The 14,687-nt window shown below is 37.5% G+C and overlaps 1 protein-coding gene across 8 annotated transcripts in view; it reads right to left on the reverse strand.

Annotated features, from left to right (window-relative positions):
* The window catches only part of FNTB (farnesyltransferase, CAAX box, subunit beta), a 95,299-nt gene that overhangs the window by 6,135 nt on the left and 74,477 nt on the right, over positions 1-14,687 (reverse strand). The window contains exon 12 of one of the 8 annotated variants that reach the window (XR_011648323.1): positions 4,497-4,626. The exons of the other annotated variants lie outside the window; for them this stretch is intronic. The gene's annotated coding sequence lies outside the window, so the exon portion shown is untranslated. The remainder of the gene's footprint in view (positions 1-4,496; positions 4,627-14,687) is intronic. 8 annotated transcript variants of the gene reach the window in all.

Consider the following 14,687-nt stretch of genomic DNA (forward strand, 5'->3'; position numbering starts at 1 on the left):
AAAACCAAAGGATAAAATGGTCAAAGTATATAATACTTTTCAGTTATAACACAATGTTAATGGATTGAACTCCCCAATCAAAAGGCACAAACAAGTGGAAGGGATAAAAATGTATGAGTCATTTATATGCTTTTTACGAGAGATTCACCTTAGAGCTAAGGATACAAATAGGCTGAAAGTGAAAGGTTGGAAAAGATATTCCACACAAACAATAACCAAAAAGAGCTGAAATAGCTGCGTAATATAGGACAAAATAGATTTTAAATGAAAAAATGTTATATGAGACAAAGAAGGGCATTATATGTTATTAAAAGGGGCAACTTACCAAGAAGAAATAACAATCAAATATTATACACCTAACCAGGGTGGCTAGAAAGACAGGAGGCAAACACTGGCAAACTAAAGGGAGAAATAGATGTCTCTACAATAACAGATGGAGACTTAAACACACCACACTCATCAATGAAGAGAACATCTAGACAGATGATCAAAAGGAAACTGAGAACTTGAATAATATGATAAATGAATGAGACCAAATGGACATACACAGAACATTGCACCCTGTAACAGCAGGATATACATTCTTCTCCAGTGCTCGTGGAATTTTCTCCAGGATAGACCATATTTTGGGTCACAAAACAGGTTTTCATAAATTTTAAGAGAATGAAATTATGTAAACACTTTCTTTGATCATAATGGAATGAAGCTGGAACTAAATAATATGTGGAGAATGGGAAAATTCATAAATATTTGGAGGTTAACACACTCTTAAACAATCAGTGAGTCAAAGAAGAAATTGCAAGCGATAGCAATAAATATCTTGATACAAATGAAAATGAGAACACAACATAAAACTTATGGGATGCAGCAAAGGCAGTGCTGAGAGAGAAATTTATAGCCCTTAATGCTTACATTAAAAGAGAAGAAAGAGCTAAAACTGAAGACCTAATTGCACGCCTGGAGAAACTAGAAAAAGAACAGCAAATTAATCCCAAAGTGAATAGAAGGAAAGAAATTACAAAGATTAGAGCAGAAATAAGTGAAATTGAGAGCAACAACAAAATAATAGAACAACAAAAGTTGGTTCTTTGAGAAGATTAACCAAATCAACAATCCCTTGGCTAGACTGTAAAAAAAAAAAAAAAAAGGTGCAAGCAAATAAAATCAGAAATGAGAGGGGGGACAATACTACTGATCCCATGGAAAGAAGAAAGATAAGAAGATGCCATGAACAAGTGTATGCCAAAAAATTAAACAACTTAGATGAAATGGACAACTTCCAAGAAGCACACAAACTATCTACACAGACTTGAGAAGAAATACAACATCTCAACAAACCAATCACAAGTAAAGAGATTAAATCAGTCATCAAAATGCTCCCAACAATGAAAAGTCCAGGACCAGATGGCTTCACAGGTAAATTCTAACAATCATTCAAGAAGAACTAATACCAGTCCTGCACAAACTCTTCCAAAAAATTGAAAAGCAGGGAACACTACCTAAATCATTCTCTGAAGCCGACATCACCCTAAGCCAGATAAAGATACAACAAGAAAAGAGAATTACAGACCAATTTCCCTAGTGGATATAGACGAAAAAGTCCTTAATAAAATACTTACAAATAGAATCCAAGAGCACCTTAAAAGAATTATACACCATGATCAAGTGGATTTTATCCCAGGTATGTAAAGGTGGTTCTACACAAGAAAATCAATTAATGTAACATACCACATTAACAAATTGAAGGAGAAAAATTAGTGATCATCTCAATTGATACAGAAAAGGCATATCACAAAATCCAGCAGCATTCTTGATAAAAACGCTTTGAAAGAAAGGAATAGAAGGAAATATCCTCAACATGATACAGGGCTTATTTGGAAAAAACCTCAGCCAGCATTGTACTCAATTGGAAAAGGCTAAAAGCTTTCCCTCTAAGATCAGGAAAAAGACAGGGCTGCCCACTGTAACTACTGTTATTCAGCATTTTACTAAAAGGTCTAGCTAAAGCATTTAGGTAAGGAAAAAAAAAAAGGAATCTAAATTGGAAAGGAAGAAGTAGAAGTTCCACTACTTGCAGATGACATAACCCTATATTTAGAAAACCCTGAAAAATCTACAATGAAGCTACTACAGCTAATATATATGAGTTCAGCAAAGTGACGGGATATAAGATCAACATGCAAAAATCAGTAGTGTTTCTATACACTAGAAATGAACAATCTGAGGAGGAAATCAGGAAACAAATTCCATATACAATAGCAAGAAAAAGAATCAAATATCTAGGAATAAATTTAACCAAGGATGTAAAGGACTTGTACTCAGAAAACTATAAAACATTAAAGAAGACCTGAACAAATGGAAGGACATTCCATGTTCATAGATTGGAAGACTAAATATTGTTAAGATGTCAATTTTACCCAGATTGATTTACAGATTCAACAGAATCTCAATAAATTCCAACAGCTTACTTTGCAGAAATGAAAAAGTCAATTACCAAATTTATCTTGAAGGACAGGGACCCCAATAGCCAAAAAATATTTTTAAAAAAGGGGAACAAAGTCAGCACACTCATGCTTCCTGAATTTAAAGCTTACTATGAGGGAAGCAGACTTGACCCAGTGGACAGGGTGTCTGTCTACCACATGGGAGGTCCGCAGTTCAAATCCCAGGCTTCCCTGACCCATGTGGAGCTGGCCCATGTGCAGTGCTGATGCACACAAGGAGTGCCGTGCCACACAGGGGTGTCCCCCGTGTAGGGGAGCCCCACGCGCAAGGAGTGCGCCCCGTAAGGAGAGCTGCCCGGTGCAAAAGAAAATGCAGCCTGCCCAGGAATGGTGCCACACACAAGGAGAGCTGACGCAACAAGATGAAGCAAAAAAAGAAACACAGATTCCCAGTGCCGCTGATAAGGATAGAAGCAGTCACAGAACATGCAGCGAATGAACACAGAAAGCAGACAACTGGGGGGGTGAGAGAAAGAAATAAAAAAATAAATCTTAAAAAAAAATAATAAAGCCTATTACAAAGCTACAATGTGGTCAAAACAGCATGGTACTGGCATATAGATTTATTGATCAATGAATTCAATTAAGAGTTTAGAAATAGACCTTCACCTCTATGATCAATTGATTTTTTAAAAGATTTATTTACTTTTGTTTTTTTTTTTAATTTATCCCCTCCTCCCACAGATGGTTCTCTCTCATCTGTCTGCTAATTGTTTGCTTGCCTTCTTAGAAGGCACCAGGAAAGGAATCTGGGACCTCCCACATGGAAGGTGAGTGCCCAATGGCCTGAGCCACATCCGCTTACTGCAGGCTGTGGTGCCTGCTGTCTCGTGGCATCTGCTCATTGCAGCGGTATGGCATCTAGCTTGTTGCAGCAGGTGTGGAATCTGCTTGTCTTCTTTAAGAGGCACCAGGACCCAAACCTGAGACCACCCATATGGTAGGACGGCACCCAACTAATTAAGCCACATCCACTTACCGGGTCAATTGATTTTTGACAAGGCTACCAAGTCCACCCACCTGAGACAGAACAGTCTCTTCAACAAATGGTGCTGAGGGAACTGGATATTCATATCCAAAAGAATGAAAGAGAATCACCATATCACACAATATACAAAAATTAACTCAAAATCCATCAAAGACCTAAATATAAAAGCTAAAACCATAAAACTCCTAGAAGAAAACGTAGGAAAGCATCTTTAAGATCTTGTGGTAAGGAGGTGCTTTCTTAGACCTTATATCCAAAGCACAAGCAATGAAAATAAATAAATAAATAAATGGGACTGCCTCAAAATTAAATACTTTTGGGAAGCAGCTGTGGCTCAATCAGTTGGGTTCCTGTCTACCATATGGGAGGCCCTGGGTTTGCATCACGGGGCCTCCTTGTGAAGGCAGGCTCACCCGCATGATACGGAGCACTGACTCAGCAATATGATGATGCAACAACAAAAAGGAAGACAAGCAAAACAAACACAGAAGAGCGCACAGCGAATGAACACAGAGAACAGATAGCAAGCAAGCTGTAAAGGGGAAGGGGAAATAAATACAGACACAGAAGAATGCACAGCAGATGGATATAGAGAACAGACAGCACACAAAAAGCCACAAGGGGGGGATAATTTTTAAAAAATTAAATACTTTTGTGCTTCAAAGAAAGTGAAAAGGAAGCATACTCAATAGGAGAAAATATTTGGAAACCACATATCTAATAAGGGTTTACTATCTATGATATATAAAGAGACCCTACAACTTAACAATAAAAAGACAAATGACCCAACTGGGCAAAAGACATGAATAGACATTTTCCCAAAGAGGAAATAAAAATGGCAAAAAAAAAAAAGCACATGAAAAGATGTTCAACATCACTAGCTACTAGGGAAATGCAAATCAAAAGTACAATGAGATATCATTTCATACCTATTAGCATGGCCTCTATTGAAAAATCAGAAAACGACAAGTGTTGGAGAGGAAGTGGAGAAGAAGAAGGCTTACTCGCTGTTGGAGGTAATGTAGACTTGTGCAGCCACTGTGGAAGACTGGCAGTTCCTCAGGAAGTTAAACATAGATCTGCCATATGATCTGGCAATCCCTTTACTAGGAATATATCCAGAAGAACGGAAAACTGTAATGCAAACAGACATTTGCACACCAATGCTCATAGTGGTGTTATTCACAATTATCAGGAGACAGTAACAACCCAGGTTTCCAACAACTGATGAATGGATAAACAAAATATGGTCTATACATATGATGGAATATTATTCAGCTGTAAGAAGAAATGAAGTTGTGATGCATATGAAAACATGTATGAAATATAATGTGAAAACCCAGAGAGTTAATATAAAATGAGGACAGAGAATGGGGAGCTGGGAAGCAGACTTGACCCAATGGATAGGGCGTCCGCCTACCACATGTGAGGTCTGCGGTTCAAACCCTGGGCCTCCTTGACCCGTGTGGAGCTGGCCCACGCGCAGTGCTGATGCGTGCAAGAAGTGCCCTGCCACGCAGGGGTGTCCCCTGCATAGGGGAGCCCCACATGCAAGGAGTGCGCCCCGTAAGGAGAGCCGCCCAGTGTGAAAGAAAGTGCAGCCTGCCCAAGAATGGTGCCGCACACACAGAGAGCTGACACAACAAGATGACAACAAAAAGAAACAGATTCCCAGTGCTGCTACTAAGGATAGAAGCAGTCACAGAAGAATACACAGCAAATGGACACAGAGAGCAGACAACTGGGGGGGAAGGGGAGAGAAATAAAAAATAAATAAAATAAAAAAGAATGGGGAGCTGAGGCTTAATTTCTGCAGAATTTGTAATAAGTTGATTGTAAAAATTTGGAATTGGATCAAGTAATGATAGCATATTACAGTGAATATAATTAATGGTGCTAATATATGGGTATGATTGTGGCTGAAGGAAAAGTTTAGGATTATGTATGTCATGGAAGGAAAGCTAAAGGATGAAACATGGGGCTCTATAACATAGTGAACACTTTTGTGGTTAATACTATAAATATGAGAATGTTCTTCCATGAATCAGAACAAAATGTGTGTCAAATCTTACAAGATGTTAATAATAGAGTGGAATTTGAGGCAAAAATATACCTAAAGCAAACTATAGACTATGGTGGTTAGTAGTATATTATTTTTTCATCAGTTGTTAAAAGAGAGAGAATTATGTTAAGTGAAAGACAACAGACACAATGTACTGTATATTGTTTAACTCCATTTATATAAATTGCAAATAAAGTTATAGAGACTGAATTAGATCAGCGGATATGTATGGTAGGGGAATGATAGATGGACTGAGAAGTGACTGCTAAGGGGTAGGGGGATTTTCTTTTTGGAGTAATGAAATGCTCTAAAACTGACACAATGATGAATGCATAACACTGTAATTAAACCAAAAGCCAATGAATGTACTCTTTAGATGGATTGTATGGTATGTGTGACAGTTTTCAAATGGCTTTTTGTGGCCCCCAGGAAAGATCATGTTCTTAGAGCTAATCCATTCCTTTGACTGGACTGGATTCAGTTTGGGGGCCTTTGGATTGCTTCAATGAGGTGTGACCCAGTGTGGATTTTGGTCCTCTTGCTGGAGTCCTATATAAACACAGGACTGAAAGCAGCAGATACACAGAATGGGCAGCAGAGACTGAGAAACCCCAAGAAGCTGGAAGAGACAAGGCCCAGAGGAGAGGGCACAGGCGCACCATTTGCCTGATCAACCACAGCTGTGCTCAGAGAAGAAGCAAGCCTGGAAGACAAGGCAGAGACTTAGACCACGATCGTGTCTTGCCAGGTGGCAGAAGTCCAGGATAGCCAGCAGCCAACCTTTGGTGGGAGAGCATCTCTGGTGGTGCCTTGATTTAGATATTTTCGTGGTCTCTGAACTTTAAGTTTTGAACCTGACAGATTCTCACTGTGCAGGCCAACCAACTTCGGGTATATTGCTCCTGGCAGCTTTTAGCAAACTAAGACAGTAAGTGAATATGTCTCAATAAATTTGCAATAAGGAAAAAAAGGGAAGAAAAACCTGTGGTGTCCTTGCTGTCCCCTTGCCCACCATACCCCCTTCCCCAGCTCAGTGTGGAGCAGCACACACTCTCAGTGTGGGTTCCTGGTCCCAGATCTGTAACTCTTGTGCACATAATGGAGTTCATGTATGTCTGTGCCATTCGAACCAGTGGCAGCCTGAAGAACTGAATCAGAACACTCATCTCTGGTTTGCTGTCTCAGAACCTGTACTGCACACAGAAGCAGTTAGCAGACAACTAAATCAGTATAAGAAACCATCAAATCATGATGGCCTGGGGAAAAAGTTTCCAGGACCTGGAAAAAAAGGCTGTTTCACAGGGAAAAGAGGGGACATTCCGACGCCTATACATGGGGGAATTCCGAAGGCCATAAGCACATGCCCAGAACAAGATGCATGCTCATTAAAGCCCAGAGAGGATACTGCACTTTCACTGTGTTCTGCTTTTCAGACTCATTGGCAAAAGAGCTAAGCTCTGAAGAACTACACCAGTCAACACAGCTAATCTGTAAAGACTATGAAAGGTTGTTTTGCATGTTTACTTTTGTTAGCTCCTGACAGTCAAGGAAATCTGTCATATCGCTAGCTAGATACAAATTTAATTAACAGACCCCTTGGGAATTAAATTCCAGAGTTAAAACTTTAAACATTAACACATTAAAATATTTAAATGTACAATGTGCAACAAAATATTACAAAGCGTACAAAGGAAATGATGGTCCATCAAAGGAGATTTTTTTAAAAAGATGAAGAAAAGTTAACAGAGCCTGAGAAACCTAAGGAATACTATTAAGCATACCAATATACACATTTTGGGAATCCCAGAAGGAGAAGAAAGGGAGAAAGGATCAGAGAGAATATGCAAAGAAACGCTAGCTGAAAACTTCTCAAATTTAATGAGAGACATGAATATATACAGTCAAGAAGCCTAACAAACCCAAACAGGATAAACTTGAAGAGATCTACTCCAAGATACATTATAAACAAATAATCAAATGCCAAAGGTAAAGAGAAAATACTGAAAGCTGCAAGAAAGAAGCAATGTACAAGAGAGCCTCAATAAGATTAAGTGCTGATTTCTCATCAGAAACCATGGAAGGAAGAGGGAATGAAACAATACAAAGTGCTGAACCAAAACAACTGCCAACCAAGAATTTTTTATTTGGTGAAATTGTTTTTCAAAAAGAGGGAGAGCCCATCCTGATCAAGATGGTGGAGTGAGATGCTCTAGGGTTCCATGCCCCTACAGAAGTTTTGAACAACTAGCAAGAAATGTCAGAAACGTCTTTCTCAAAACTCAGGAAAACATTTAAGAGTCTGCAGAAACAGAGTGAGCGCTGAATCATGAAAAAGGCAACTTAAAAATGGGAATATCTTGTGGCCCTCTTGCTGGCCCCTCCCTCATGCCCTAATAGGCTTCATATGGAGCTGGCTCATGCTTCCAGTGTGGTCCTAGTTTCAGAGCAAACAGAGTAACTCTCCCATACATACTAGGAAATTGTAAGCCTGTGTCAATCTGTCCAATGGCAGTTTGAAAGACTGAACCAAGACACTTATCACAGGTTCGCCATTCCAGAACTTGCCTTGAATGTAGAAGACAGTTCAGAGCACTCCTACAGAATACTGTAGACAGTCAAATATACCTGCTTCGGACAAAGGCTTGCTGGCTGTGGGGCATACGTGTAGTTCCCAGACTCATTTAGGAGATACTGTTTCCTAGCGACTTTCAGATCCATTTAAAAGGGAAATTCCTAGGGCCCTGTGTGCATGCCCAGGACAAGATTCATGTACACAAAGGACTAGGGAGAATCCTGTACTTTTGACACCTACTCTTCTCTAAAATCATTGTATGCCTAGGCTCTGAAGGAAAGCACTCATATGGGCTATATTAGTCAGCTAAAGGGGTGCTGATGCAAAATATCAGAAATTGGTTGGTTTTTATAAAGGGCATTTATTTGCGGTAGGAGCTTACAGATACCAGGCCATAAAGCATAAGTTGCTTCCCTCACCAAAGTCCATTTTCACGTGTTGGAGCAAGATGGCTGCTGACGTCTGCAAGGGCTCAGGCTTCCTGGGTTCCTCTCTTCCCAGTGCTCCAGGTTAAGGCTTCAGCATCAAACTCCAACATCAAAACTCCAACATTAAAAACCTCTCAACTCTGTCCTTTGCCATGCCTTTTATCAACACCCTAACAACATGGCCCAATCAAAACCCTAATCATAGCTTAATCACACCCAGGTAAAGACAAGATTACAAACATAATCTAACATCTCTTTCTGGAATTCATAACCATATCAAACTGCTACATGGACCAATCTGCAAAGACTGGGAAAGGTATTTTCCTTTTTCCTTTTTTGTTGTTGTTGTTACCCTCTGGCATTCAAGGAAACCTCTATCATAACACTAGTAGGGGCGGCGGACTTGGCCCAGTGGTTAGGGCGTCCGTCTACCACATGGGAGGTCCCGGTTCAAACCTCAGGCCTCCTTGACCCGTGTGGAGCTGGCCCACGAGCAGTGCTGATGTGCGCAAGGAGTGCCCCTTGCCACAAAGGGGTGTCCCCCGTGTAGCGGAGCCCCACGTGCAAGGAGTACGCCCCATAAGGAGAGCCGCCCAGCGCGAAAGAAAGTTCAGCCTGCTCAGGAATGGCGCCGCCCACACGGAGAGCTGACACAAGATGACAAAACAAAAAGAAACACAGATTCCCGTGCCACTGATGACAACAGAAGCGGACAAAGAAGACACAGCAAATAGACACAGAGAACAGACAACTGGGGTGGGGGGAAGGGGAGAGAAATAAATAAATAAATCTTTAAAAAAATTAAAAAAAAAATAACACTAGTAGGATACACTAGTGGGAGAAGAAAGAGATGGATGCCTCACAGTCTAAATTCTGGCAAAATATCAGATGCCCAGTTTGTAACAAAAGAAAACAAAATAGTCAAAGAAACAGGAAGTGATGGCCCACGTAAAGGGGGAGATTAAAGCATTAGAAACAATCAAAATTAAAACAGTCCTAAAAATAAAAATGCCCTAAAAAGGAAAACATGGACAAAGAAAGCATATTAGGAAAATGATAGATGAATACAAAGAGAATATCGATAAAGAGACAGAAAATAAGAAAAGGAACCATACAAACTTGGTGACCACAGTCACAGAAATTAAAAATTCCCTAGAAGGGTTCAAGAGCAGATTGGAGCTAGTAGAAGAATCAGCAAATCTGAATAGAAGACAGATGAAACTATTCAGTCTGAGGAGCAGACAGAAAAAGGATGAAGGAAAGTGAAAGAGCCAGAGGAACCTTGGGACACCACTAAGTATATGCATTGTGGGAGTCCAAAAGGAAAAGAGAGAAAGAAAGGGGTATTTCAAGAAATAGTGGCTGAAAACTTCCCAAATTTAATGAAAGACATGAATATACATAGCCAAGATACTCAAACAAACTCCAAAGAGGATAAAACCAAATACATCCCCGCCCTGACATGCCATAATCAAACTAGAATGCTAACAATATAGCGAGAATTTTGAAGGCTGCAAGACAGAGCTATGTGTCATGTACAAGGGAGCCTCAATAAGATTAAATGACAATTTTTCTACAGGAATCCATGGCAGTCGGAAGGCAGTAGAGTGACATAAGTAAAGTGCCAAAAGGAGAAAATGCCAACTAAGATTTCTATATCTTGCAAAACTGTTTTTCAAAAATGAGAAAAGACATTCCCTGATAAATAAAAGCTGAGGGAGTTCATCACCACTAGACAAGTGCTAAAGGGAGTTTTGCAGGTGGAAAGGAAAGGATCCTAGACAACAGAGGAAGTCCCACAAAGAAATAAAGAGCTCAAATAATGACATGGGTAAATAAATAAAAATACCAGTACTATTGTATTTTTGGTTGATAACCCCACTTTTTACTGCCTATAGTGTCTAAAAGGCAAATATGTAAAATGCAATATACTTATAATGTATAAATATTATATACTTATAACGTATAAATATGCAATATTTTATAAGAACTACATAAAGGTCAGGAAACAGAAGAATATGGGAATAAACTTTGTATATGGTATTGAAGTTAGGTTGGCATCAAACTAAATGAGATTGTTAGAGACTTAGGATGTTAAGACCCATGGTGACTGCAAAGAAAATATTGAAGAATTTGCAAACTCATAGGAAAAGAGAGTGGAGGACAAGATACCAGGGGTAGGAGGCAAAGGGAATGGGAAGTTAATGCATATGGGTGCAGGGTTTCTGTTTGGAGTGATGGGAAAGTTCTAGTAAGGGACGGTGGTAAAGATACTGCAACATTGTAAATGTAATTAGTTCTGAATGGTATGCTTAGGAGTGGTTGATGTGGAAAGTTTATGTTGTGGGTTTCCACAATTGAAAAAAAAAAAAAAGAGTGAGCAACTAAAAAGGCAATGACAATTAAATGCAGTAAGTGATCCTGGATGGGATCTAAGAATGGAAGAGAAAAGGCTCAAAAGGATATTGGGACATATGAAAAAATTGGATTATATACTATAAGCTTTACATCAATATTAAATTTCTTAAATTTGATAACTGCAGTGAAGGTGATTATGCAAGTGAATATAGCCTTGTTCTTAGAGAAAATGTACGTACGAATTATCAAGTGTTCAAGGAGCATAATGTAACAACCTACTCTCAAATGTTGAGAAAATGGGTAAATAGGTAGATAGTAATATAAAGACAGACAGATACATAGTTGGAAAGATATATAATGGATAGAATGATAAACACATGTGGCAAATGTTAAAATTGGTGAATCTGGATATCCGGGGGTCTGAGGATATGTTGGGAGTTCTTTATATGGGGTTTGTTATTTTCTCAACTGTCTAAAGAGTTTAAAGAAATAAAAAAACAAATGAGAGAGATAGTAAGACATTTCCAGATAAACAAAAATTAAAGGAGTTCATCACACTAGACCTGCCCTACAAGCAATGCTAAAAGTTTAGAAGCAATGCTAAAGGGAATTTTTCAGATTGAAAGGAAAAGACAATAGACAGGATTTAAAGCAGCATAAAGATTTCCACCAAAGGTAATTACATGGGTAATTATAAACTTTACTAGTATATTTTTGGTTTGTAACTCCACTTTTTACTTCTTACAGGATCTAAAATATAATTGTACAGAAAGTAATGATGGGGAACAGAAGCACAAGTGGTTGAGTGCCTGCTTCCTATGTACGAGGTCCCAAATTCAATCTAAGTTACTTCCAAAAAAAAAAACCAAAACAAACAAAAAAACCAACTTTCACTGGGGAGCGAATTTAGCTCGGTGGTTGAGTGCCTGCTTCCCACGTATAAGGTCCTGGGTTCGTTTCCCAGTACTACCTAAAAAAAAAGTAATGATACATCTATGGTCTAGGACTTATAGAGTATAAAGATGTAATCTGTTGCAAGAACATCTTTAAAGTAGGGGGACTGAAGGGTATAGGAACAGGTTTGTATATGCTATTAAAGTTAAGTAGGGATCAAATTAAATGTAACTGTTATAGATTTAGGATGTTAAATTTAGCCCCATAGTGACCACAAAGAAAATATCTGAAAAACATAGAAAGAAATGAGAATGGACTCAATCTGGTTCACTATGAAAGATCAACTAAAGACAAAAGTAGGCAGTAATGGAAGAATTAAGGAACAAAAAGGTAAAAGACTTACAAAAAACAAATAGCAAAATAGCAAAGGAAAGTCCTGCATTATTAGTACATTTAACTTAAATGTAAATGGATTAAATTGTCCAGTAAAAAGGCAGAGACTGACACAATGGAAAAAAAAGCAGGACCCAAATATATGCTGTTTACAAGAGACTCACCTTAAATTCAAAGATACAAGTAGGCTGAAAGCGAAAGCTGGGAAAAAAAATATTCTATGCAAATAATAACCAAAAGAGGGGTGGGGTAGTTATGCTACTATAGACTTTAAGTAAAAAAATAATTACAAGAGATAAGAAGATCCCTATATACTGCTAAAGGGGTCAATTCAACAAGAAAACATAACAGTTATAAATATATATGTACTTAATGGCAGAACCCCAAAATATATGAAGCAAATACGACAGATTTGAAGGGAGAAATTGATGGTTCTATATTATTAGTAGAAGACTTCAATTCACCACTTTAAATTATAGTTAAAACATCTAGATAGAAGATAAATTAAAAAATAGACATGAATGACACTCTAAACCAACTAACATTTCAGTCAGCAGTAGAACACACATTATTCTCTAGAGCACATGGATTATTTTCTAGGACAGACTATAAATTAGGTCACAAAACAAGTTTTAATAAATTTTAAAAGATTGAAACTATACAATGTATCTTCTTTCACCACAATGAAATGAAGCTAGAAATCAACAGCAGAGGGGAATTGGGAAATTGACAAGTATGTGGAAATTAAACAACACATTCTGAAATAATCAATGGGTCGGAGAAGAAATCACAAGAGAAATTAGGAAATATCTTGAGGTGAATGAAGATGAAAATACAATATACTAGAGTTTATGGGATGGAGTAAAGGCAGTATTGAAATGAACATTATAACTCTAAATGCCTATATTAAAAAAGAAGAAAGATTTCAAATCAGTGACCTAACACCTGGAAGAATTACAATAACAAGAGCAAACTAAACCCAGAGTGAACAGAAACAAGGAAATAATAAAGATAAAAGTGGAGATTAATGAAATAGAGAATAGAAAAACAATAGAGATAATCAATGAAACCAAATTTGGTTCTTTGAAAAGATCAATAAAATTGATAATCTTTAGCTAGACTGGAAAAAAAAGGAGGGGAGCAATGCAAATAACTAAAATCAGAAATGAAAGAGGGGATATTATTATTGACCCCATGGTAATAAAAGGAATATAAAAGGATACTATGAATAATTATAAACCAACAAATTAGATAAATTAGATGAAAAGGACAACTTCCTAGAAACACAATTTACCTAAACTGACTGAAGAAGAAATAGAAGACCTCAACAAAGTAAATAAACAAAGTAAAAGATATTCAATAAATAAAACAAAAATAAAAAACAAAGTAAAGAGATTCAATCAGACACCAAAAAATTTCCAACAGAGAAAAGTCCAGGACCACATGGCTTCACTGGTGAATTTTACCAAACATTCTAAAAAGAATATCAGTCTTGCTCCAACTCTTCCAAAAACTAGGAGGAAGAAACATGTCTTACATATCCTATGAGGACAACATCATCCTAATACCAAAACCAAATAACGATATCACAAAAAAATTATAGACCAATATCCCTTATAAAAATAGGTGCAAAAATCCCCTACAAAAACTAGTGAACTAAATCCAACAGCACTTTAAAAAGATTATGCACCACAATCAAAATGGGATTTATCTCAGAGTTGCAAGGGTGGTTTAACATAAGAAAATCAATTAATGCAATATACCAGAACAGAAGGAAGGGGGAAAAGAAAACATATGATCATCTCAATTGATGTGGAAAAGGCATATGACAAAAGCCAGTAACCCTTCTTGGTAAAAAGACTCAGAAAACTAAGGATAGAGGGAAACTCCCTCAACAAAATAAAACACACAACTAAACATCATATTCAGTGGTAGACTGAAAGCTTTCCCCTGAAGATGAGAAAAAAGATAAGAATGCCTGTTTTTACCATTGCTCTACAACAATGTATTAGAAGTTCTAACCAGAGCAATTAGGAAAAAAAAAAAAAAAAAAAGGAATAAAAGGTATCCAAAGGGAAAGGAAGAAATAAAACTTCCCATATTTGTAGACACCATGATCTTATAGACAGAAAATTCTGAAAAGGACACAACTTAGCTACTTTAACTACTAAATGAATTCTGCTAAGTGGCAGGGTACAGTATAAAAACACAAGAATCAGGGGTGTTTCTATATATTAACAATGAACAATCTGAAAGGAAATCAAGAAAAAAATTCCATTGACCATAGCAACTAAAAGAATAAAATACCTAGGAATAAATTTAATCAAGATATAAAGGACTTGTACATGGAAAACTTAAAACATCATTGAAAGAAATTTAAAAGGCCTAAACAAATGGAAGGACAATCCTTGTTTATGTATTGGAAGGCAAAATATTAAGATGTCAATTTTACACATATAGATTTACAAATTCAAAGAAATCCCAATCA

This window comes from Dasypus novemcinctus, chromosome 3 (genome assembly GCF_030445035.2).
Source record: "Dasypus novemcinctus isolate mDasNov1 chromosome 3, mDasNov1.1.hap2, whole genome shotgun sequence".
NCBI classification, from domain to species: domain Eukaryota; kingdom Metazoa; phylum Chordata; class Mammalia; order Cingulata; family Dasypodidae; genus Dasypus; species Dasypus novemcinctus.